The sequence below is a fragment of the Populus trichocarpa genome, chromosome 12 (genome assembly GCF_000002775.5).
Source record: "Populus trichocarpa isolate Nisqually-1 chromosome 12, P.trichocarpa_v4.1, whole genome shotgun sequence".
Classification (NCBI taxonomy): domain Eukaryota; kingdom Viridiplantae; phylum Streptophyta; class Magnoliopsida; order Malpighiales; family Salicaceae; genus Populus; species Populus trichocarpa.
The window spans coordinates 7,762,537-7,788,487 of NC_037296.2; the positions used below are offsets into that span (position 1 = coordinate 7,762,537).

At 42.9% G+C, this 25,951-nt stretch overlaps 1 pseudogene; it reads right to left on the reverse strand.

Moving 5' to 3' along the window:
* Positions 1–19,684: 19,684 nt before the first annotated feature.
* LOC112323684 (small nucleolar RNA R71) lies at positions 19,685–19,795 on the reverse strand (annotated as a pseudogene).
* Positions 19,796–25,951: the final 6,156 nt, after the last annotated feature.

The following is a 25,951-nucleotide window of genomic DNA, read 5'->3' on the forward strand; positions in this document are numbered from 1 at the left end:
GTGGAAGTGGTTTCGTTGACTATTTCTGATTCAGAAGTGGCTTAGTTTTTGTTGACTATTTCTGAATCAAAAGGGGCTGTGTGCTCTCACGAATCCAGGAGTCACCCATGGAAGGTGTTTCGTTGACGATTTCTGAGTGGACACCGAATCCGTTTTTGTTGACCAGGGTCTAAGTCACCAGGGTCTGCGAGCGCTTCCGAATCCACGCGTCACCTTTGGAAGCTGTTTTGGTGATGATTTATGAGGCTGCAGTGACTCAGTTTTCGTTGACAATTTCTGAGTCATCAGGGGCTGTTGGCGCTAAGGAATCCACGCGTCACTTTTGGAATCTGTTTTGATGACAATTTCGGAGTCAGCATTGCCTCAGTTTTCATTGACTATTTCTAAGTCAGCAGGGGTTGGGCGCCCTGACGAATCCACACCTCACCTTTGTAAGTTGTTTCCTGGTCTTTCTCTGAGTCAACAGGGGCTGCGAACGCTTTTGAATCCATACGTCACCTTTCGAAAGTGTTTCGGTGACTATTTCCCAGTCGGCACTGACAACATTTTCGTTGAATTTTTCTGAGTCAACAGGGGCTGCGAGCTCTCCCGAATCCACGCATCACCTTTGATGTGTTTCGGTGATGATTTCTGAGTTGGCAGCGACTAAGTTTTCGTTGACTATTTCTCAGTCAACAGGGGCTGTGGGCGCTGACGAATCCACGCGTCACCTTTGGAATCGCTTTCGTTGACGATTTCGGAGACAGATGTGGTTCAGTTTTCATTAACAATTTATAAATTAACAAGGGCTGGGCACGCTGATGAATCCACGTGTCACCTTTGGAAGTTGTTTCGTTGACGATTACCCAGTCGGCACCGATTCAGTTTTCGTTCACTTTTTTTAAGCAAACAGGGCTGCGAACGCTGATGAATCCACGCATCACCTGTGGAAGCAGTTTCGTTGACTATTTCTAATTTAGCAGTGGCTTAGTTTTTTGTTGACTATTTTTGAATCAAAAGGGGTTGTGTGCACTCACGAATCCAGGCGTCACCTATGGAAGGTGTTTCGTTGATGATTTCTAAGTCGGCACCGACTCCGTTTTCATTGACCTTTTCTTAATTAAAAGGGGTTGTGCGCTCTCACGAATCCAGATGTCACCTTTAGAAGTGTTTTGTTGATGATTTATGAGGCTGCAATGACTCAGTTGGTATTCATTATTTCCGAGTCAACAGGGGTTGTGGGCGCTAAGGAATCCACGCGTCACCTTTGGAATCGGTTTCAGTGATGATTTCGGAGTCGGCAGGGGCTCAGTTTTCATTGATTGTTTCTAAGATAACAGGGGCTAGGCGCGATGACGAATCCACGCGTCACCTTTGGAAGTTGTTTCATTGACTTATTCTGAGTCAACAAGGGCTGCGAGCGCTTCCAAATCCACGCGGCACCTTTGAAAAGTGTTTCATTGACGATTGCCAAGTCGGCACCGACTCCGTTTTCGTTGACTTTTTCTAAGTCAAGAGGGGCTGCCAGCTCTTCTGAATCCACGCATCACCTTTGAAAGGTGTTTCAGTGATGATTTCTGAGTCAACAGGGGCTGTGGGCGCTGACGAATCCACGCGTCACCTTTGTAATCGATTTCGTTGAGGATTTCGGCGATGATTTTGGCTTAGTTTTCCTTTACAGTTTCTAAGTCAACAAGGGCTAGGCATGATGACGAATCCACGCGTCACCTTTGGAAGTTGTTTCGTTGATGTTTTCCTAGTCGGCACCGACTCAGTTTTCGTTGACTCGGGCTGCGAGCGCTTATGAATCCACGCGTCACCTGTGGAAGCAGTTTCGTTGACTGTTTTCGATTCGTCTATGGCTTAGTTTTTGTTGATTATTTCTGAATCAAAAGGGGCCGTGTGCTCTCACGAATCCAGGCGTCACTTATGGAAGGTGTTTCGTTGCTGATTTCTGAGTCGGCACCGACTCCATTTTTGTTGTTGTTTTCTAAGTCAAAAGGGGCTGCGAGCGCTTCCGAATCCATGCGTCACCTTTGAAAGGTGTTTCGGTGATGATTTCTGAGTCTACAACTACTCAATTTTCGTTGACTATTTCTGAGTCATAGGGGTTGTGGGCAATGACGAATCCACGCGTCACCTTTGGAAGTTGTTTCGTTGACTTTTTCTTAGTCAACAGGGGCTGTGGCACTTCCAAAATCAACGCGTCACCTGTGGAAGGTCTTTCGGTGACATTTCCCAGTCGTCACCGACTCCGTTTTCGTTGACTTTTTCTGAGTCAACAAGGGCTGCGAGCTCTTGTGAATCCACGCGTCACCTTTGGAAGTTGTTTCATTGACTTTTTTTGAGTCAACATCGGCTGCGAGCGCTTCCACATCTAGGCGTCACCTTTGGAAGGTGTTTCGGTGACGATTTCCCAGTCAGCATCGACTGCATTTTTGTTGACTTTTTCTGAGTCAACAGGGGCTGTGAGCTCTTCCGAATCCACACGTCACCTTTGGATGTTGTTTCATTGACTGTTTTTTAGTCAACAGCAGCTGCGGCGTTTTCACATCCACGTGTTACCTTTGGAAGGTGTTTCAATGATGATTTTCCAGTTGGCACCGACTCCGTTTTCGTTGACCTTTTCTGAGTCAACAGGGGCTGCGAGCTCTTCTGAATCCATGCGTCACCTTTGGAAGTTGTTTCATTGACTTTTTCTGAGTCAACAGCGGCTGCGAGCATTTCCACATCCAGGCGTCACCTTTGGAAGGTGTTTCGGTGACGATTTCCCACCCGGCACCGACTCCGTTTTCGTTGACTTTTTCTAAATCCAGAGGGCTACCGGCTCTTCTGAATACACGCGTCACCTTTGAAAGGTGTTTCGTTGATGATTTCTGAGGCGGCAGCGACCTAGTTTTCGTTGACTATTTCTGAGTCAACAAGGGCTGTGGGCGCTGACGAAAACACGCGTCACCTTTGTAATCAGTTTCGTTGATGATTTTGGAGATGGCTGTGGCTCAGTTTACCTTAACAGTTTCTAAGTCAACAACGGGTGGGCACGCTGACGAATCCACGCGTCACCTTTGGAAGTTGTTTCATTGACGATATCCTAGTCGGCACCGACTCAGTTTTAGTTGATGTTTTCTAAGTAAACAGGGGCTGCGAGTGCTGATGAATCCACACGTCACCTGTTGAAGCGGATTCGTTGACTGTTTCTGATTCGGCTGTGGCTTAGTTTTTGTTGACTATTTCTGAATCAAAAGGGGCTGTGTGCTCTCACGAATCCAGGCGTCACCTACAGAAGGTGTTTCGTTGATGATTTCTGAGTCGGCACCGACTCCGTTTTCGTTGACCTTTTCTAAGTTACCAGCGGTTGCGAGCGCTTCCTAATCCATGCGTCACCTTTGGAAGCTATTTTGTTGATTATTTATGAGGCTGCAGCGACACAGTTTTCGTTGACTATTATTGTGTCACAGGGGCTGTGGGCTCTGAAGAATCCACGCATCACCTTTGGGAGTTGTTTTGTTAACTTTTTCTTAGTCAACAGGGGCTGCGACACTTACAAATCCAGGCGTCACCTTTGGAAGGTGTTTCGGTAACGATTTCCAAGTCGGCACCGACTTCGTTTTCGTTGACTATTTCTAAGTCAAAAGGGGCTGCGATCTCTTCCGAATCCACGCGTTGCCTTTGGATGTTGTTTCCTTGACTTTTGCTTAGTCAACAACTGTTGCGAGCGCTTCCAAATCCAAGCATCACCTTTGGAAGGTGTTTCAGTGACGATTTCCAGTCGTCACCGACTCCATTTCAGTTGACTTTTTCTGAGTCAACAGGGACTGCGTGCTGTTCCGAATCCACGCTTCACCTTTGAAAGTTGTTTCGGTGACTTTTTCTGAGTCAACAAGGGCTGCGAGCGCTTCCTAATCCACGCGTCACCTTTGAAAGGTGTTTCGGTGACGATTTCTGAGTCGGCAGCGACCTAGTTTTCGTTGACTATTTCATTGTCAACAGGGGTTGTGGGCGTTGACGAATCCACGCGTCACCCTTGTAATCGGTTTCGTTGACGATTTGGGAGACGACTGTGGCTTAGTTTTCCTTAATAGTTTCTAAGTCAACAAGGGCTCGGCACGATGACGAATCCACGCGTCACCATTTGAAGTTTTTTCGTTGACGATTTCCCAGTCGGCATCGACTTAGTTTTAATTGACTTTTTCTGAGTCAACAGCGGCTGCGAGCGATGATGAATCCACGCGTCACCTTTGGAATTTGTTTCGTTGACTATTTCTGAATCAAAAGGGGCTGTGTGCTCTCACAAATCCAGGCGTCACATACGGAAGGTGTTTCGTTGATATTTCCTGAGTCGGCACTGACTCCGTTTTCATTCACCTTTCTAAGTCACCAGGGGCTGCGAGCGCTTCCAAATCCACACGTCACCTTTGGAAGCTGTTTCGGGGATGATTTATGAGGCTGCAGCGACTCAGTTTTCGTTGACATTTCTGAGTCGCAGGGGCTGTGGGCGCTAACGAATCCACACGTCACCTTTGGGAGTTGTTTCGTTAACTTTTTTTTAGTCAATAGGGGCTGCGACGCTTACAAATCCACGCGTTACCTTTTGGAAGGTGTTTCAGTGATGATTTCCCAGTCGGCATCGACTATGTTTTCGTTGACTTTTTTTGAGGCAACAGGGGCTTCGAGCTCTTCCAAATCCACCTATCACGTTTGGAAGTTGTGTTTCGTTGACTTTTTCTGCGTCAACATGGGTTGCGAGCTCTTCAAAATCCACGCGTCACCTTTGGAAGGTGTTTTGGTGATGATTTCCCAGGCGACACCGACTCTGTTTTCGTTGAATTTTTCTGAGTCAAGAGGGGCTGCCGACGCCTCTGAATCCACGCGTCACCTTTCAAAGGTGTTTCGGTGATGATTTTTGAGGCGGCAGGGACCTAGTTTTCGTTGACTATTTCTGTGTCAACAGAAAATGTAGGTGCCGACGAATCCACGAGTCCCCTTTGTAATCTGTTTCGTTGATGATTTCAGAGACTGTTGTGGATCAGTTTTCCTTAACAGTTTCTAAGTCAACAAGGGCTGGGAACGCTGACGAATCCACACGTCACCTTTGGAAGTTGTTTCATTGACAATTTCCAGTCTCCACCGACTCAGTTTTCATTGACATTTTCTGAGTAAACAGGGGCTGCAAGCGCTGATGAATCCACGCGTCACCTGTGGAAGCAGTTTCGTTGACTATTTCTGATTCGGCAGTGGCTTAGTTTTCGTTGACTATTTCTGAATCAAAAGGGACTGTGTGCTCTCACGAATCCATGCGTCACCTATGGAAGGTTTTTCATTGACGATTTGTAAGTCGGCACCGACTCCGTTTTCGTTGATCTTTTCTAAGTCATCAGGGGCTGCAAGCGCTTCCGAATCCACGCATCACCTTTGGAAGCTGTTTCAGTGATGATTTATGAGGCTGTAGCGACTTAGTTTTCGTTGACTATTTTTTAGTCAACAGGGGCTGTGGGCGCTGACGAATCCACGCGTCACCTTCGGTTTTGGTGATGATTTCGGAGTAGGTAGTGGCTCAGGTTTTATTGACTGTTTCTAAGTCAACAAGGGCTGGGCACGCTGACGAATCCACGCGTCACCTTCAGAATTTGTTTCGTTGACTTTTTCTGAGTCAATAGGGGCTGCGAGTGCTCCCGAATCCACGCGTCACCTTTGGAAATTGTTTTGATGATGATTTCCCAGTCGGCACCGACTCTGTTTTCGCTGACTTTTTCTAAGTCAACAAGGGCTGCGAGCTCTTCCAAATCAAGGGGTCACCTTTGGAACGTGTTTCGGTGACGATTTCCCAATCGGTACCGCCTCCATTTTCGTTGACTTTTTCTTAGTCAAGAGGGGCTACCAGCTCTTTCGAATCCATGCGTCACCTTGGAAAGTTGTTTCGGTGATGATTTCTGAGGCGGCAGCGACCGAGTTTTCGTTGACTATTTTTGAGTCAACAGGGGGTGTTGGCGCTGACGAATCTACGCTTCACCTTTGTAATCGGTTTCGTTGATGATTTCTAAGACGGTTGTGGATCAATTTTCCTTAACAGTTTCTAAGTCAACAAGGGCTGGGCACGTTGACGAATCCACGCGTCACCTTTGGAAGTTGTTTCGTTGACTTTTTCTTAGTCAACAGGGGCTGTGACGCTTCCAAATCCACACGTCACCTTTGGAAGGTGTTTCGGTGATGATTTCCCAGGCGGCACCGACTCCGTTTTCGTTGACTTTTTTTGAGTCAATAGGGGGTGCGAGCTCTTCCGAATGCAAGTGTCACCTTCGGAAGTTGTTTTATTAAGTTTTTCTGAATCAACAGGGGCTGCGAGCGCTTCCAAATCCACGCGTCACCTTTGGAAGGTGTTTCGGTGACGATTTCGCAGTTAGCACCGACTCTATTTTTGTTGACTTTTTCTGAGTCAACAGGGGCTGCGAGCTCTTCCGAATCCACACGTCACCTTTGGAAGTTGTTTTGTTGATTTTTCTGAGTCAATAGGGGCTGCGAGCGCTTCCGAATCAACGCGTCACCTTTGGAAGGTGTTTCGGTGACGATTTCCCAGCCGGCAGCGACTCTGTTTTCGTTAACTTTTTCTGAGTAAAGAGGGGCTGCGAGCGCTGATGAATCCAAGCGTCACCTGTGGAAGCGGTTTCGTTGACTATTTCTGATTCGTCAGTGGCTTAGTTTTTGTTAACTATTTCTGAATCAAAAGGGGCTGTGTGCTCTCACGAATCCAGGCCTCACCTATGGAAGGTGTTTCGTTGATGATTTCTGAGTCGGCACTGACTCCATTTTTGTTGACCTTTTCTAAGTCAAAAGGGGCTGCAAGTGCTTTCGAATCAACGTGTCACTTTTGCAAGGTGTTTCAGTCATGATTTCTGAGTCTGCAGCGACTCAGTTTTTGTTGACTATTTTTGAGTCACAAGGGCTGTGGGCAATGACGAATCCACGCGTCACCTTTGGAAGTTGTTTCTTTGACTTTTTCTTAGTTAACAGGGGCTGCGGCGCTTGCAAATCCACGTGTCACCTTTGGAAGGTGTTTCAGTGACGATTTCCCAGTCGGCACCGATTCTGTTTTCGTTGACTTTTTCTGAGTCAACAGGGGCTGCGAGGTCTTCCAAACCACGCATCACCTTCGAAAGTTGTTTCGTTGACTTTCTCTGAGTCAAAAGGGGCTGGGGGCTCTTCTGAATCCACGCGTCACCTTTTGAAAGTGTTTCAGTGATGATTTCTGAGGCGGCAGCAACCTAGTTTTTGCTATTTCTGAATCAAAAAGGGCTTTGTGCTGTTACGAATCCAGGCATCACCTATGAAAGGTGTTCCGTTGATGATTTCTGAGTCGGCACCGACTCCATTTTCGTTGACCTTTTCTAAGTCAAAAGGGGCTGCGAGCGCTTCCGAATCCACGAGTCACCTTTGTAAGGTGTTTCGGTGATGATTTCTGAGTTTGCAGCGACTCAGTTTTCGTTGACTATTTCTGAGTCACAGGGGCTGTGGGCAATGACGAATCCACGCGTCACCTTTGGAAGTTGTTTCATTGACTTTTTCTTAGTCAACAGGGGATACGACGCTTCCAAATCCACGCGTCACCTTTGAAAGGTGTTTCAGTGACGATTTCCCAAGGAGCATCGACTCCGTTTACGTTGACTTTTTCCGAGTCAACTAGGGCTGCGAGCTCTTCCGAATCCACGCGTCACCTTCGGAAGTTGTTTTGTTGACTTTTCTGAGTCGACAGGGGCAGTGTGGGCTGACGAATCCATTCTTCACCTGTGAAAGCAGTTTCGGGGGCTCTTTCTGAGTGCGTTTCGACTCAATTTTCCTTGACTGTTTATGAGTCCACAGAGGCTGTGTGGGCTGACGAATCCATTCGTCACCTCTGAAAACAGTTTTGGGGGATATTTCCGAGTGGGTAGCGACTCAGTTTTCCTTGAATCTTTCTGAGTCAACATGGGATGTGTGGGCTGACGAATCTATGGGTCACCTGTGAAAGCAGTTTTGGGGGCTGTTTATGAGTGGGCAGCGACTCACTTTTCCTTGACTGTTTATGAGTCCACAGGGGCTGTGTGGTCTGACGAATCCATTCGTCACCTGTGAACAATTTCGGGGGCTATTTTTGAGTGGGCAACGACTTAGTTTTCCTTGACTCTTTGTGAGTCAACAGGGGTTGTGTGGGATGACGAATCCATGGGTCACCTGTGAAAGCAGTTTTGGGGGCTGTTTATGAGTGGGCAGCGACTTAGTTTTCCTTTACTGTTTATGAGTCGAAAGGGGCTGTGTGGGCTGACGAATCCATTCGTCACCTGTGAAAGCTGTTTGAGGGGTTCTTTCTGAGTGGGTAGCGACTCAGTTTTCCTTGACTATTTATGAGTCCACAGGGGCTGTGTGGGTTGACGAATCCATTCGTCACCTGTGAAAGCAATTTCAGGGGCTTTTTCTGAGTGGGCAGCGATTCAGTTTTCCTTGACTGTTTATGAGTCCACATGGGCTGTGTGGGATGACGAATCCATTCGTCACCTGTGAAAGCAGTTTCGGGGGCTGTTTATGAGGGGGCAGCGACTCAGTGTTCCTTGACTGTTTATGAGTCGACAGGGGCAGTGTGGGCTAACGAATCCATTCGTCACCTGTGAAAGCAGTTTAAGGGGCTCTTTCTGAGGGGGTATCGACTCAGTTTTCTTTTACTGTTTATGAGTCCACAGGGGCTGTGTTGGCTGACGAATCCATTCGTCACCGTGAAAGCAGTTTCGGGGAATGTTTATGAGTGGGCAGCGACTCAGTTTTCCTTGACTGTTTATGAGTCGACAGGGGTAGTGTGGGCTGACGAATCCATTCGTCAGCTGTGAAAGTAGTTTCAGGGGCTCTTTTTTAGTGGGCAGCGACTTAGTTTTCCTTTACTGTTTATGAGTGCATAGGGGCTGTGTGGTCTGACGAATCCATTCGTCACCTATGAAAGGACTTTCGGGGGCTATTTTTGAGTGGGCAGTGACTTAGTTTTCCTTGACTGTTTATGAGTAAACAGGGGCAGTGTGGGCCGACGAATCCATTCGTAACTTGTGAAAGCAGTTTCAGGGGCTCTTTCTGAGTGCACATCGACTCAGTTTTCCTTGACATGATGAGGATACCCTACAAAGTCTACCACTTAATGTACGTGACCACACTCTCATGCACGTGTAGGAAGAGAATAAAAGGAAGAAGAAAAGAAAAAGAAACAAAACAAAAGAAAAGAAACAAAAGTTAGATAAAATGAAAAGTGAAAAGAGAAAATAAAATAAATACTATAATTTGTACAAGAATTTACCTCCCCGGCAACGACGCCAAAAACTTGACACGACCAAAAGATTGATGTCTTCTCCCAAGTGCAGGAGTGTCGAAGTAATAAATAACCCGGCAAGACCGGGGTCGAACCACAGGGAGGTTAATTGTATAAATTATAAGCAGCAACAACAACAACAACAACAACAACAACAACAATAATAATAATACTAGTAGTAGTAGTAGTAGTAATACTAATAATAGTAATAGTAATAGTAATAGTAGTAATAATAATAATAATACCAATAATACTATTAATAATGATAATAATAAAGATTAAGAAGAAGAAGAAGTTGATGAGAACTTGAGATGGAAGATTAACGTAATTATTAAACAATGATAACAACAAATGTCAAGGTTAGAGGATCCACTAATGGTATTTCAAACAAGTATAGTATAAACTCTTATTATTCAATTGGAAACCACACACAAAGGAGGTTCCAATCAGATTATAAATTGTTAACATGATTACATTAGTTATCTTATTCGAATAATGCTAATACTTGTAAATGTTATCAGACATTCATGATTATAACTTATGTTGACAACAAATCAAGTTCCTTTCATAGCTCAGGTGTCGGTTATACCATACAGTATGGGCTATGAAAGTGCCAAGTATTTGTTGTACCAAGTGTTATACAACATAAATCTAGATTAACCATTTAACAAGCAAAGTATTAAAAGTGAACAAGATAACAAATATAAAGCATGTTAGTATCCAACATTAAGGTCCATGTTAAGTTTATATTATACTTATTCTTACACCATTAGTGTACCCTTTTCACATTGACATAATTAACTTAGCTACACATAATAAAAGAAAGAAACATAAATAAACAAGATAAGAACATAAATGAGAAAGAAGTTAACTAAGTAAAGAAAAGGAAATGAAAGGCATAAACAAGAGATTAATATAAACAAAACTTAAGTATTACAAAAGAGAGAGCAAGAGCATAATCTTGATCTGAACACCAAGATGCCTAAATACATGGCAAATGCCTCCTTTTATAGGCCAAAATTCGGAACTATTGATTTGTTTACTAATTGATGAATGGGTGGCCACATCTTGACTTGGTGACAATTCTTATCTTCTTGTCTGCCAAAAACGTCATTGATAACGTCATAATTTGAATAGTCTTAAATCATAAAAGTTCTAGGAAATTGTCTCATCTTTCTAGGTTAAAAATGTGAGATCATTTGGACTTTTAGAACTCGAGATATGGGCTGAACACTGAACAGTGTCTGGGCTGCAGGACAGATTCGAACTTCTTCGTTGTTGCTACAATTTGGACTTGAAAACGGCCTTGTTAAATCTTGGGCTCCGCATGAAAGTTCTAGGCCTATGTCTTACCTTTCCATCCATATAAAGTAGACCTAAATCCGAGATCTACAGCTCCAGATATGACCTGATTACCGAACAATGTTCCAGTTTGGACTGCACCAACATCTCTTTTCTAAGTTTGGCCATCTCTTTGTCCTTTCAATTTCAGTACTTCAACTCATCAATCAATTCTTTCATTTATGTGATAGGCCTGCATTTAAGATGAACATTTACCATAAATTAAAGGTATCTTATATTATTAGATATGTTATTATAAAATATGCTTTAGTTAAGGAGTTATTGATACTTCAAGTGCAAAATAATGATATAAAACCTTGATAAAAATGCACTTTTAAGTACAAATCAGTCACCTATGAAAGTACTTTCGGAGGCTATTTCTGAGTGGGCAGCGACTCAGTTTTCCTTGACTGTTTATGAGTAAACAGGGGCTGTATGGGCTGACGAATCCATTCGTAACCTGTGAAAGCAGTTTTGGGGGCTACTTCTTAGTGAGCAGCGACTCAGTTTTCCTTGACTCTTTCTGAGTCAACATGAGTTGTGTGGGCTGACGAATCCATGGGTCACTTGTGAAAGCCGTTTTGGGGGCTGTTGATGAGTGGGCAGCGACTCACTTTTCGTTGACTGTTTATGAGTCCACAGGGGCTGTGTGGTCTGACGAATCCATTCGTCACCCGTGAAAGCAGTTTCGGGGGCTATTTTTGAGTGGGCAACGACTCAGTTTTCCTTGACTCTTTGTGAGTCAACAGGGGTTTGTGTGGGATGCTGAATTCATGGGTCACCTGTGAAAGCAATTTTGGGGGCTGTTTATGAGTGGGCAGCGACTTAGTTTTCCTTTACTGTTTATGAGTCGAAAGGGGCTGTGTGGGCTGACGAATCCATTCATCAACTGTGAAAGCTGTTTGAGGGGTTCTTTCATAGTGAGCAGCGACTCAGTTTTCCTTGACTATTTATGAGTCCACAGGGGCTGTGTGGGCTGACGAATCCATTCGTCACCTGTGAAAGCAGTTTCAGGGGCTCTTTCTGAGTGGGCAGCGATTCAGTTTTCCTTGACTGTTTATGAGTCCACAGGGGCTGTGTGGGCTGACGAATCCATTCGTCACTTGTGAAAGCAGTTTCGGGGGCTGTTTATGAGTGGGCAACGACTCAGTTTTCCTTGACTGTTTATGAGTCAATGCGTCACCTTGGGAAGGTGTTTCAGTGATGATTTCCTAGTCGCCACCGACTCCGTTTTCGTCCATTTTTTCTGAGTCAAGAGGGGCTACCGGCTCTTCTGAATCCACACGTCACCTTTGGACGGTGTTTCGGTGATGATTTCTGAGTCGGCATCGACCTAGTTTTCACTGACTATTTCTAAGTCAACAGTGGTGTGGGCGCTAACGAATCCACGTGTCACCTTTGTAATCGGTTTCATTGATGATTTTGAAGACAGCCGTGGCTCAGTTTTCATTAACTGTTTCTAAGTCAACAAGGGCTTGGCACGCTGACGAATCCATGCATCACCTTTGGAAGTTGTTTCGTTGACGATTTCCCAGTCGGCACCGACTCCATTTTCATTGACTTTTTCTGAGTAAACAGGGGCTGCGAGCGCTGATGAATCAACGCGTCACCTGTGGAAGCGGTTTCGTTGACTATTTCTGATTCGGCAGTGGCTTAGTTTTTGTTGACTATTTCTGAATCAAAAGGGGCGTGCTCTCACGAATCCAGGCCTCACCTATGGAAGGTGTTCCGTTGACAATTTCTGAGTTGGTACCGACTCCATTTTCGTTTACCTTTTCTAAGTCAATAGGGGTTGCGAGCGCTTCCAAATCCACGCGTCACCTTTGAAATCTGGTTCGATGATGATTTATGACGCTACAGCGACTCAGTTTTTGTTGACTATTTCTGAGTCAACAGGGGTTGTGGGCGCTAAGGAATCCACAAATCTTTGGAATCGGTTTCGGTGATGATTTCGGAGTCGGCAGGGGCCCAATTTTCATTACTGTTTCTAAGTGAACAGGGGCTGGGCGCGCTGATGAATCCACGCGTAACCTTTGGACATTGTTTCCTTGACTTTTTCTTAGTCAACAGGGGCTACAAGCGCTTCCGAATCCACGCGTCACCTTTGGAAAAATATTTCGGTGATATTTCCCAGTCGGCACCGACTCCATTTTGGTTGACTTTTTCTAAGTCAATAGGGGCTGCGAGCTCTCCTGAATCCACGTGTCACCTTTGAAAGGTGTTTCGGTGATGATTTCTGAGTTGGTAGTGACTCCGTTTTCATTGACCATTTCTTCGTCAACAGGGGCTGCAAGCGCTTCCGAATCCACTCATCACCTTTGGAAGCTATTTCGGTGATGATTTCGTAGTCTACAGCGACTCAGTTTTCGTTGACTATTTCTGAGTCACAGGGGCTGCGAGCTCTTCCTAATCCACATGTCACCTTTGGAAGTTGTTTCGTTGACTTTTTCAGAGTCAACAGGGGCTGCGAGCGCTTCCAAATCCACGCGTCACCTTTGGAAGGTGTTTTCGTGATGATTTCCCAGTCAGCACCGACTCTGTTTTCGTTGACTTTTTCTGTGTCAATAGGGACTGCGAGCTCTTCCGAATCCAAGCGTCACCTTTAGAAGGTGTTTTGGTGAAGATTTCCCAGTCGCCACGGACTCCGTTTTCGTTGACTTTTTCTAAGTCAAAAGGGGCTGCCAGCTCTACGGAATCCACTCGTCACCTTTAAAAGGTGTTTCGGTGATGATTTCTGAGGCGGCACTGACCTAGTTTTCGTTGACTATTTCTGAGTCCACATGGGCTGTGGGTGCTGACGAATCCATGCGTCACCTTTGTAATCGGTTTTGTTGAAGATTTCGGAGGCGGCTGTGGCTTAGTTTTCTTTAACAGTTTCTAAGTCAACAAGGGCTGGGCACGTTGACTAATCCACGCGTCACCTTTGGAAGTTGTTTCATTGACGATTTCGCATTCGACACCGACTCAGTTTTCGTTGACTTTTTCTAAGTAAACAGGGGCTGCGAGCGCTGATGAATCCACGCGTCACCTGTGAAAGCAGTTTCTTTAACTATTTCTGATTTGGCAGTGGCTTAGTTTTTGTTGATTATTTCTGAATCCATGCGTCACCTTTGTAATCGGTTTTGTTGAAGATTTCGGAGGCGGCTGTGGCTTAGTTTTCTTTAACAGTTTCTAAGTCAACAAGGGCTGGGCACGTTGACTAATCCACGCGTCACCTTTGGAAGTTGTTTCATTGACGATTTCGCATTCGGCACCGCCTCCGTTTTCGTTGACTTTTTCTAAGTCAACAAGGGCTTCGAGCTTTTCCGAATCCACGCGTCACCTTAGGAAGGTGTTTCATTGACGATTTCCCAGTCGCCACCGACTCTGTTTTCGTTGACTTTTTCTGAGTCTACAGGGACTGCGAGCTCTTCGGAATCAACGCGTCACCATAGGAAGGTTTTTCGGTGATGATTTCCCAGTCGCCACCGACTCCATTTTCATCGACTTTTTCTGGGTCAACAGGGGCTGCGAGCTCTTCCGAATCCACGCATCACCTTTGGATGGTGTTTCGGTGACTATTTCCCAGTTGGTATCGACTCCGTTTTCGTTGACATTTTCTGAGTCAAGAGGAGCTGCGGGTTCTTCTGAATCCACGCTTCACCTTTGAAAGGTGTTTCGGTGATGATCTCTCAGTCGAAAGCGACCTAGGTGTCGTTGACTATGTCTGAGTCAACAGGGGCTATGGGTGCTCACGAATCCACGCGTCACCTTTGTAATCGGTTTCGTTGATGATTTTGGAGATGGCTGTGGCTCAGTTTTCCTTAACAATTTCTAAGTCAGCAAGGGCTGGGCACGCTGACGAATCCACACGTCGCCTTTGGAAGTTGTTTCGTTGACGATTTCCAGTCGGCACCGACTTAGTTTTTGCTGAGTAAACTATGGCTGTGAGCGCTGCTGAATTCACGTGTCACCTTTGTAATCGGTTTCTTTGACGATTTTAGAGACGGTTGTGGCTCAGTTTTTCTTAACAGTTTCTAAGTCAAAAAGGGCTGGGCACGCTGACGAATCCACGCATCACCTTTGGATGTTGTTTCGTTGATGATTTCCCAATTGGCATGGACAAGTATTAGTTGACGTTTCTGAGAAAACAGGGGTTGCGAGCGCTGATAAATCCACGCGTCACCTGTGGAAGCTGTTTCGTTGACTATTTCTGATTTGGTAGGGGCTTAGTTTTTGTTGACAATTTTTGAATCAAAAGGGGTTGTGTGCTCTCACGAATCCAGGCATCACCATTGGAAGGTGTTTCGGTGATGATTTCTAAGTCGGGAGCGACTCTGTTTTCGTTGAATATTTCTGACTCAACAGCGGCTGCGACCTCTTCTGAATCCACGCGTCACCTTTGGAAGTTGTTTCACTCACTTTTTCATAGTCAACAGGGGCTGCAGCGCTTCCAAATCCACGCGTCACTTTGGAAGGTTCTTCGTTGAAGATTTCCCAGCCGGCACCGACTCCGTTTTCGTTGACTTTTTCTAAGCCAAGAGGGGCCGCAGGCTCTTATGAATCCACGCGTCACCTTTGAAAGGTGTTTCGGAGAAGATTTCTCAGTCGGCAGCGACCTAGTTTTCATTGACTATTTCTAAGTCAACAGGGCTGTGGGCGCTGACAAATCCACGTGTCACCTTTGTAATCGATTTCGTTGATGATTTTGGAGACGACTGGGGCTCATTTTTCCTTAACAGTTTCTAAGTCACCAAGGGCTGGGCAAGCTGACGAATCAATGCGTCACCTTTGCAAGTTGTTTCGTTGACGATTTCCCAGTCGGCACCGACTTCGTTTTCTTTGACTTTTTCTGAGTAAACAGGGGCTGCGAGCGCTAATGAATCCACGGGTCACCTGTGGAAGCGATTTCGTTAAATATTTCTTATTCGGCAGTGGCTTAGTTTTTGTTGACTATTTCTGACCCTAAAGGGGCTCTGTGCTCCCACGAATCCAGGCGTCACCTATGGAAGGTGTTTCGTTGATGATTTCTGAGTCGGCACCGACTCCGTTTTTATTGACCATTTCTAAGTCAAAAGGGGCTGCGAGCGCTTCCGAATCCACGCGTTACCTTTGGAAGCTGTTTCGGCGATGATTTTTGACTCGACACCGACTCTGTTTTCGTTGAATATGCCTGAGTCAACAGGGGCTACGAGCACTTCCGAATCCACTCGTCACCTTTGAAAGTTGTTTCGCTCACTTTTTCATAGTCAACAGGGGGTGCGACGCTTTCAAATCCACGTGTCACCTTTGGAAGGTGTTTCGGTGACGATTTCCCAGTCGACTAAGTCAAGAGGGGCTGCCGGCTCTTCTAAATCCACGCGTCACCTTTGAAAGGTGTTTCGGTAATTATTTCTGAGGTGGCAACGACCTAGTTTTCATTGACTATATCTGAGTCAACAAGGGCTGTGGGCGCTGACGAATTCACGTGTCACCTTTGTAATTGGTTTCGTTAACAATTTCGGAGACGACTATTGCTCAGTTTTCCTTAAAAGTTTCTAAGTCAACAAGGGCTGGCACGCTGACGAATCCACGCGTCACCTTTGGAAGTTGGTTCATTGATGATTTCCCAGTCGGCACCGATTCCGTTTTCGTTGACATTTTCTGAGTTAAGAGGGGTTGCGAGCTCTTCCGAATCCACACGTCACTTTTGCAAGGTCTTTCGGTGATGATTTCTCAGTCGGCTGCGACCTAGTTTTTGTTGACTTTTCTGTGTCAACAGGGGCTTCGAGATCTGTCGAATCCACGCGTCCCCTTTGAAAGTTGTTTCGTTGAGTTTTTCAGAGTCGACAGGGGCGGCGAGCGCATCCAAATCCATGCGTCACCTTTGGAAGGTGTTTCGGTGATGATTTCCCAGTCGGCACAGACTCTGTTTTCGTTGACTTTTTCGGAGTCAACAGGGACTGCGAGCTCTTCTGAATCCACGCGTCATCTTAGGAAGGTGTTTCGGTGACGATTTCCCAGTCGCCACCGACTCCCTTTTTGTTGACGTTTTCTTAGCCAACAAGGGCTGCGAGCTCTTCCTAATCCACGCGTCACCTTTGAAAGTTGTTTCGTTGACTTTTTCTGAGTCAACAAGGGCTGAGAACGCTTCCAAATCCACGCGTCACCTTTGAAATGTGTTTTGGTGACGTTTCCCAGCCGGCACCGAATCCGTTTTAGTTGACTTTTTCTGAGACAAGAGGGGCTGCGGGCTCTTCTGAATCCACGCATCACCTTTGAAAGGTGTTTCGGTGATGATTTCTGAGGCGGCAGTGACCTAGTTTTCGTTGACTATTTCTGAATCAACAGCTAAGTCAACAAGGGCTTGGCACGCTGACGAATCCACGCATCACCTTTGGATTTTGTTTCATTGACGATTTCCCAGTCGGCACCGACAAGTTTTAGATGATTTTTTCTGAGTAAACAGGGGTTGCGAGAGCTGATGAAGCCACGCGTCACCTGTGGAAGCGGTTTCGTTGACTATTTCTGATTAGGCAGTGGCTTAGTTTTTGTTGACTATTTCTGAATCAAAAGGGGCTATGTGCTCTCACGAATCCAGCCGTCACCTCTGGAAGGTGTTTCATTGACGATTTCTGAGGCTGCAGCGACTCAGTTTTCGTTGACTATTTCTAAGTCAACAGGGGATGTGGGCGCTAAGGAATCCACGCGTCATTTTTGGAATCGGTTTCGCTGATGATTTCAGAGTCGGCAGGGGCTCATTTTTCATTGATTGTTTCTAAGTCAATAGGGGCTGGGCGCGCTGATGAATCCATGCGTAAGCTTTGGAAGTTGTTTCGTTGACTTTTTCTGAGTAAACAGGGGCTGCGAGTGCTTTCGAATCCAAGCGTCACCTTTTGAAATTGTTTCGGTGATGAATTTCCAGTCGGCACTGACCCCGTTTTCGTTGAAATTTTCTAAGTCAAGAGTGGTTGCCAGCTCTTCCGAATCCACGCGTCACCTTTGCAAGGTGTTTCGGTTATGATTTCTCAGTCGGTAGCGACCTCGTTGGTGTTGACTATTTCTGAGTCAACAAGGGCTTTGGGCGCTGACGAATCCACGCGTCACCTTTGTAAGTTTCGTTGATGATTTCGGAGACATTTGTGGCTCAGCTTTCATTAACAGTTTCTAAGTTTAAATGGGATGGGCACGGTGACAAATCCACGTGTAACCTTTGGAAGTTGTTTCTTTGACGATTTACCAGTCGACACCGACTCCATTTTCGTTGACTTTTTCTGAGTAAACAGGGGCTGCGAGCGCTGAAGAATCCACGCGTCACCTATGGAAGCTTTTTCGTTGACGATTTCTGAGTCGGCACCGACTCTGTTTCTGTTGACTATTTCTAAGTCAACAGGGGCTGCGAGCTCTTCCGAATCCACGCGTCACCTTTGGAAGTTGTTACGTTCACCTTTTCTGAGTCAACATGGGCCGCGAGCGGTTCCAAATCCACGCATCACCTTAGGAAGGTGTTTCGGTGTTGATTTGCCAGGCGCCACCGACTCTGTTTTCGTTGACTTTTTCTGAGTCAACAAGGGCTGCGAGCTCTTCCGAATGCACGCGTCACCTTCGAAAGTTGTTTCGTTGACTTTTTCTGAGTCAACAGGGCCTGCGAGCGCTTCCAAATCCACGCCTCACCTTTGGATGGTGTTTCGGTGACGTTTCCCACCCGGTACCGACTCCGTTTTCGTTGACTTTTTCTGAGTCGAGAGGGGCTTCGGGCTCTTCTGAACCAACGCGTCACCTTTGAAAGGTGTTTCGGTGATGATCTCTCAGTCGACAGAGACCTAGTTGTCGTTGACTATTTCTGAGTCAACAGGGGCTGTGGTTGCTGACGAATCCACGCGTCACCTTTTTAATCGGTTTCGTTGACGATTTCGGAGACGACTGTGGCTCAGTTTTCCTTAACAGTTTCTAAGTCAGCAAGGGCTGGGCATGCTGACGAATCCAGGTGTCACCTTTGGAAGTTGTTTCATTGATGATTTCCCAGTTGGCACCGACTCCGTCTTCGTTGACTTTTCTGAGTAAACAGGGGCTGCGAGCTCTTCCGAATCCACACGTCACTTTTGTAAGGTGTTTCGGTGATGATTTTTCAGTCGGCTGCGACCTAGTTGTTGTTGACTTTTTATGTGTCAAGAGGGGCTGCCAGCTCTTCCGAATCCACGCGTCACCTTTTCATAAAATCAGTATATAGGCTGGAAACCTGTGACCCGATCTTTTAGATCATTCTCAGGTATAACAACGCCACGTACTGAGTATTATTATTATTATTATTACTATTATTACTATTATTATTATTATTGTTATTATTGTTGTTGTTGTTGTTGCATTGTTATTTATAATTTATACAATTAACCTCTCTGTGGTTCGACCCCGGTCTTGCCGGGTTATTTATTACTTCGACACTCCTGCACTTGGGAGAAGACATCAATCTTTTGGTCGTGTCAAGTTTTTGGCGCCGTTGTCGGGGAGGTAAGTATTGTATAAATTTTATATTTCTTTTATTTTCTTTTGTCTTTACTTTTATTTGTTTTTCTAATTTTGTTCGTTTTCTTTTTCTTTTTCTTTTCTTTTCTTTTGCACTTGCATGAGAGTTTGGACACGTACATTAAGTGGTAGACTTTCTAGGAAATCCTCATTTTCTTTAGAAAACATGGCCGAAGAAGATAACCAGTCAATTCATAATGAGAATAATCATGTGAGAACACTTAGAAATCACATGAATCCAACAAGAACAAGTGCACCATCATGTATAGTTTTTCCTCCTGATGCTTCTCATTTTAATTTTAAGCCAGGTATTATTCAACTTTTACCCACTTTTCATGGCTTAGAATTAGAAAATCCATATTTGCATTTAAGAGAATTTGAAGAAGTTTGTAACACCTATAATGACTTAAATTGTAGCATGAACACCATCAGATTAAAGCTTTTTCCTTTTTCATTAAAAGATAAAGCTAAAACATGGCTACAAAATATTAGGTCAGGATCCATTCGTGCTTGGGATGAAATGCAACAACAATTTTTAAAGAAGTTTTTTCCGTCTCACAGAACAAACTCTTTCAAAAGACAAATCACCATTTTCACTCAAAAACCAGGAGAAACATTTTACAAGTGTTGGGATAGATATAAAGACTTGCTTAATACCTGTCCTCATCATGGTTTTGAAACATGGAGATTAGTCTCACAATTTTATGAAGGGTTAACACCTAAAGATAGGCAAATGGTGGAATTGATGTGCAATGGAACTTTTGAAGATAAAGTCCCTGATGAAGCAATGGAGTACCTAGACTTGCTAGCTGAAAATGCTCAAAATTGGGACACCACAGGTACGTGTGAGGCACCAGGTAAAACTCAACCTCATACATCTAATGGAGGCATGTACAACCTTAGGGAAGATCATGACCTCCAGGCCAAATTTGCATCTTTAGCTAGAAAAGTTGAGGCACTAGAATTAAAAAAGAGTGGTCAAATAAAATCTGTTCAAGAAATTGTGTGTCAAATTTGTGAAACTAATGAACACTCAACCAATGATTGTCCAACTTTGCCTTCTTTTAAGGAATGTTTCCATGAACATGCCAATGCTTTAAACAGTTTTCAATGGCAAAATCATGATCCATACTCACAAACGTACAACCCTGGTTGGAGAGAACACTCAAATTTCAATTGGAAGAATGGTAACAATAATGCACAAACTTCACTACCACCATTTCAAGCACATCATAATTTTCAAAGTTCTCATGGGTATGCATCTCCTTGTGTTCCCCCTCCTGAAAGAAATCTTGAGGACACTTTATATGCATTCATTGAAAAGCAAGAGACAATCAACACTCAACTTGCTCAAAGCATGACAGATTTTAAAGATACTCTTGTAAAATTCACATCTGCTCTCAATTTTCATGAGAAAGGTAAGTTCTCATCTCAACCACAGCAAAATCCCAAAGGGCAATACAATTCAAATGCAAGTAGTTCTGGAAGCCAACACATGGATCAAGTCAAATCAGTCATTACTCTCCACGGTGGTAAGGTTATTGAAAAACCAATTCTTGAACCTTGTGAGAAAGATGATGAGTCAATCTCTGAGGGTAAGGAAGGGGTTAAACCTGAATATTGCAAAGAAAAGACTGATTCCCCACCAGTACTTCCATTTCCTCATGCCATGACCAAGCAAAGAGAAGTCAATCACGATTCTGAAATTTTTGAAACTTTCAAACAAGAAGAAATCGAGGATGAAAAAGGCACCGAAAATATTGTCGCGGATCATTTTTCAAAATTGACAATAGATTCGACATCTGACATCACACCAATTGAGAAATACTTTCCTGGTCAATCCTTACTTTCTCGTAGTCCAATGCCTTGGTTTGCTAATCATATCAATTTTCTTGCAACAGGAGATTTGCCAGCTCACTAGAGTACCGAAGACAAAGGAAAGTTTTTGAGCAACGTGCAAAAATTTTATTGGGATGACCCTTACTTATTCAAATATTGTCCTGATAAAATATTTCGAAGATGCATTCCCGACAATGAGGTAAGTAGTGTTATTAAATTTTGTCATTCTGAAACATGTAGGGGTCATTTCTCATCAAAGAAGACAGCTGCAAAAATCTTACAAAGTGGATTTTATTGGCCCACCATGTTCAAAGACTCACATGCATTCTGCAAAACCTGTGAAAAATGCCAAAAGGTGGGATTTATTTCAAAGCATCGAGAGTCTTTAGTTAATCTTCTATTGACTCTTAAGTCTCATCATAGTGGAGATATGCATCGTGCAATTCATGATTTATGGCCTCATTTTCATAAAGAACATGATCGACTTAGTCTTGGGAATCTGACTAAAAAAGACCCTGTTTGTCAGTTTTTAAGAAAACTGGATGGGAAGCCTATCCCCGACCCATAGAGGGTGTTTAAGCCGTTCTTGGACGTAAAACCAAGGGAAGATGTGAGCCACAATCACAGCTGCTTGTACATACACATGCTTTTTCAAAAAAAAAAACAACAAAAAAAACAAAGAGAGAGAGAGAGAGAGAGTGAGACTCCAGCTAGCCTACATATAGGTGGTATGATTGCATTTTCAATTTCTCATCTATAAAATCTTCTCTTCCTTCCCATCATTTCTACTCTACCCATTCATTTAATAGATATAGAAGTGTGTAGAAATGGCCAGTTCCTCTGTTCCTAAAATAAAAAATATTTGTGTTTTTTGTGGATCCAATCCTGGGAAAGAAAAAGAGTTTTTAGAATCAGCAAATCATCTTGGTCGGGTACTAGCTGAGAGAAAGATTCATTTAGTGTATGGGGGAGGCAGCCTTGGGTTAATGGGGAGTGTTTCAATAACTGCATTTTTAGGAGGCAGTCAAGTTTTGGGGGTCATCCCCAAAGCTTTAGCCGAAGGGGACATCATTGGAAAAACAGTCGGAGAGGAACTACAGGTCTCCACAATGTCTGAACGACTATCTGTAATGTTTAACCATGCTGACGCCTTTATTGCTTTACCAGGTGGTTTGGGAACTTTAGAAGAGATATTTCATATTTCATCTTGGGCTCAGCTGAACATTCACCAGAAACCTATAGGTTTGCTAAATGTTAATGGTTTTTATAATACTTTACTGTATTTTCTTGATCATGCCGTGGAACAACAATTTCTAACATTTTTAGCGCGACAAATCCTCATCTCTGTTGCTATTGCTGAACAATTGATTGATGAACTTCAATCTTTCATCCCTGTAGTTGATTCCTCTATGAGTCGACTTAATTGGTCAATCACGGAACGCCGTAAAAAGCTTAGATTGGATTTGAGCCTTAGTTTGTGAAATATTGTGTCTTTTGGTTTTATTAATGGTATAATATTTGTGTTTTGTGCTTTCTTATATTTGTTTAAAGTGTGTTTCAGGTTTGTCAGTAGTTGCTGTTTCAGGTGATGTCTTATATACTCTATCTTTCTACCTTAAAACATTGAGGATAATGTCTCGTTTTGGTTGGGGGGAGAGGGTAGTAGTTGATATTAAAAAAAAAAATTTTAACTAATTGTATTTTCTATTATTACAACCATTTGCAAACCTGTTGTTACTAGGATGGCAGAGTAAAGGAGGAGCTTTAGTGACTCTTGAGACGCATCTTAGTAAACATTCTTAACAAGGTCTATTATAATACTTCTTGAAATATTCAGATTTACAAACTCTCGCATTGTTATCAGTTAATTCTGCTCATATACTCATTTAACAAGTATTCTTAAACCTTCATTTTCACACACACACTTTAACATATGATTGTGGGTTGCATATTGGATTATTACATTATTTATGTTCTTTTGTTAAAGGTAACAACTAAGGGAAAGGGATAATATATAATATGAAATAAAAACAAAAAAACAAAAAAAACAAAAACAAAAAAATAAAAAAATAAATAAAAGTAGATAAGTTTGGTTTCGTAGCCTCCTTGACTTAAGCAATTAAGCCCGAAGGGGTGTTTTAACACCTAGTACCCTAAAGTCAACTGACTTGGGAGTTATTGGCCCAGTGCTTGTTACATGAGTTAAGGAGAAAAGCTTAAGGGAATCAAACATTGCACTATCTACGTGTCAGTATCTGCAACCCGAGTTACTAAGCTCGTAGGGGTGTCTCAACACCTGATGCCCTAAGACCAACTGGTATGGGAGTCATTAGCTAAAAGCTCGTTACATGGGTTCAAGATACATTGTATTATAAATTCTTGCTTTCAAAAAAAAAAAAAAGAGATAATAATCCCAACCCAAGGAAGTTAACCTTAAACATTGGAACAAAATTTTGTTTTCTTCCATGAAAAGCTCCATAGCTATGTTTTGATTTACTGAGCACAAAAGGAAGGGTTATTAATATCTTGTTTAAGAAGTATGAAGCAGATATATAAATTTAATGAGAGTTTGTTTATTTGGATAGATTAATGGAAGTTAAATGATAAATACCTTGCTTTGTGGAACTTGCAAATTGTTTTTGTATTTTAACGCTTTGATTACTAGGGACTAGTAATAAGCTGGTTGGGGGGTGTGATTAGTACTTAAAAGTGCATTCTCATTAAGGCTTTATATCATCGTATTGCACTAAAGTATCGTTAAATTCCCTAACTAAAGCATGTTTTATAATAACAAGTCTAATAATATAATATATCTTTAATTTATGGTAAATGCTTGTTTTGAATGCAGGTATATCTCACAATTCAAAGGATTGATTGATGTGATTAACAATTGAAAGTGAAGAGACAAAAGGAGGACTAGGCTAGGAGAAGAGATGCTGGTTCAATTCCAAACCGGAACACCATTCGGTTATTTGATCATAACTAGAGTTGTAGAACTCGGATTTAGGTCCACTTTATATGGATGGAAAGATAAGACATAGACCTAAAACTTTCATGAAGGGTCCAAGACTCAATTCTGCCCTTTTCAAGTTCAAATCGTAGCAACAACGGAGAAGTCGGAACCTGTCCTGCAGCTCAAACACTGTTCGGTTTTCAGCTCATATCTTGAGTTCTAGAAGTCCAAATGAGCTCTGGTTTTTTTTGCTGGAAAGCTGAGACAATTGCCCACAGCTTTCATGGAACAAAGGGCTCAAATTCTGATGTTAGCAATGACGTTTTGGCCAGCCAACAATATCAAAAATCTGCCAACAATTTCAAGAACCAGCAGCCAACAATGTCAAAAACCAGCCACCAAATCAATGGTTGGCCACCAACTATTTCCTTAGTCCACCAAGCAATAGTTCCACATCTTAGCCTATAAAAGGAGAAATTTGCCATGTATTTAGTCATATTATTTTTCAGATCAAAATCATGTTCTTGTTTTCTCTCTTTATATCTTTGTAATGTTCAAGTTTTCTTTCATGTTATATTAATCTCTTGTTTATGCTTTTTCATTTCCTTTCCTATAATTAGTTAACTTATATCATGTTTATGTTCTTATGTTGTTTATTTATGTTTTTCTTCTTCATTATGTTTAGCTAAGTTAATTATGTCAAGGTGAAAAGGTTTTACTAATGGTGTTAGAATAGGTATAATATAAACTCAACATGGACTTTAACGTTTATATCCAAGATAAATTGTTATTAGCATGTCTTATCTTTTTATCTTACTAATCCTTAATACCTTGCTTGTTAAATGGTTAATCTAGATTTATGTTGTATAACACTTGGTACATCGAATGCTTGATCCTTCATAGTTTTCGGACGACATCGTTGTTATGATAGGAACTTGATTTGTTGTTAACATAAGCTAGCAACATGAATGCCTGATGATATTTATAAGTATGGTGTTACTTAGACAAGATAATTAATATGATCATGTTAATACTTTATAATGAGTCATTAATGATAAATCATCTTATTAGAACCTCCTTTGTGTGTGGTTTCTAGTTGAGTAATAAAAAGAGTTTATATTATATTTATTTGAAATACCATTAGTGAATCCTCTAACCTTGACATTTGTTTTTATCATTGTTTAATCCTTACATTAATCTTCCATCTCAAAGTTCTCATTAATTTCTTCCTCTTCTTCTTTTTATTATTATTATTACTACTACTACTGCTACTACTACTACTATTAATATTATTACTATTATTATTATTTACATTCTTATTATATGTTATGTACGTTAAGTATGCTCTGTGTTTGATCAAGGATCCTGACATTGTTGGTCTTGCCTTGTTCATTCGCATCAGAAATCTGTTTATATTATATAATATATCTCTTTGATCTTTTCATAAAATCAGTATATAGGCTGGAAACCTGTGACCCGATCTTTTAGATCATTCTCAGGTATAACAACGCCACGTACTGAGTATTATTATTATTATTACTATTATTACTATTATTATTATTATTATTGTTATTATTGTTGTTGTTGTTGTTGCATTGTTATTTATAATTTATACAATTAACCTCTCTGTGGTTCGACCCTGGTCTTGCCGGGTTATTTATTACTTCGACACTCCTGCACTTGGGAGAAGACATCAATCTTTTGGTCGTGTCATCTACGCGTCACCGTTGGAAGTTGTTTCGTTGACTTTTTCTATGTCAACAGGGGCTGCGAGCGCTTCCAAATCAACGCGTCACCTTTGGAATGTGTTTCCGTGATGATTTCCGAGGCGGCACCGACTCCGTGTGTTGAGGGGCTGTGAGCGTTTCCGAATCCACGTGTCGCCTTTGGAAGTTGTTTCGTTGATGATTTCCCATTCGGCAGCGATGATATTTTTCGTTGAATATTTCTGAGTAAACAGAGGCTACGAGCGCTGAGGAATCCACGCGTCACCTGTGGAAGCGGTTTCTTTGACTATTTCTTATTCGGTAGTGCCTTAG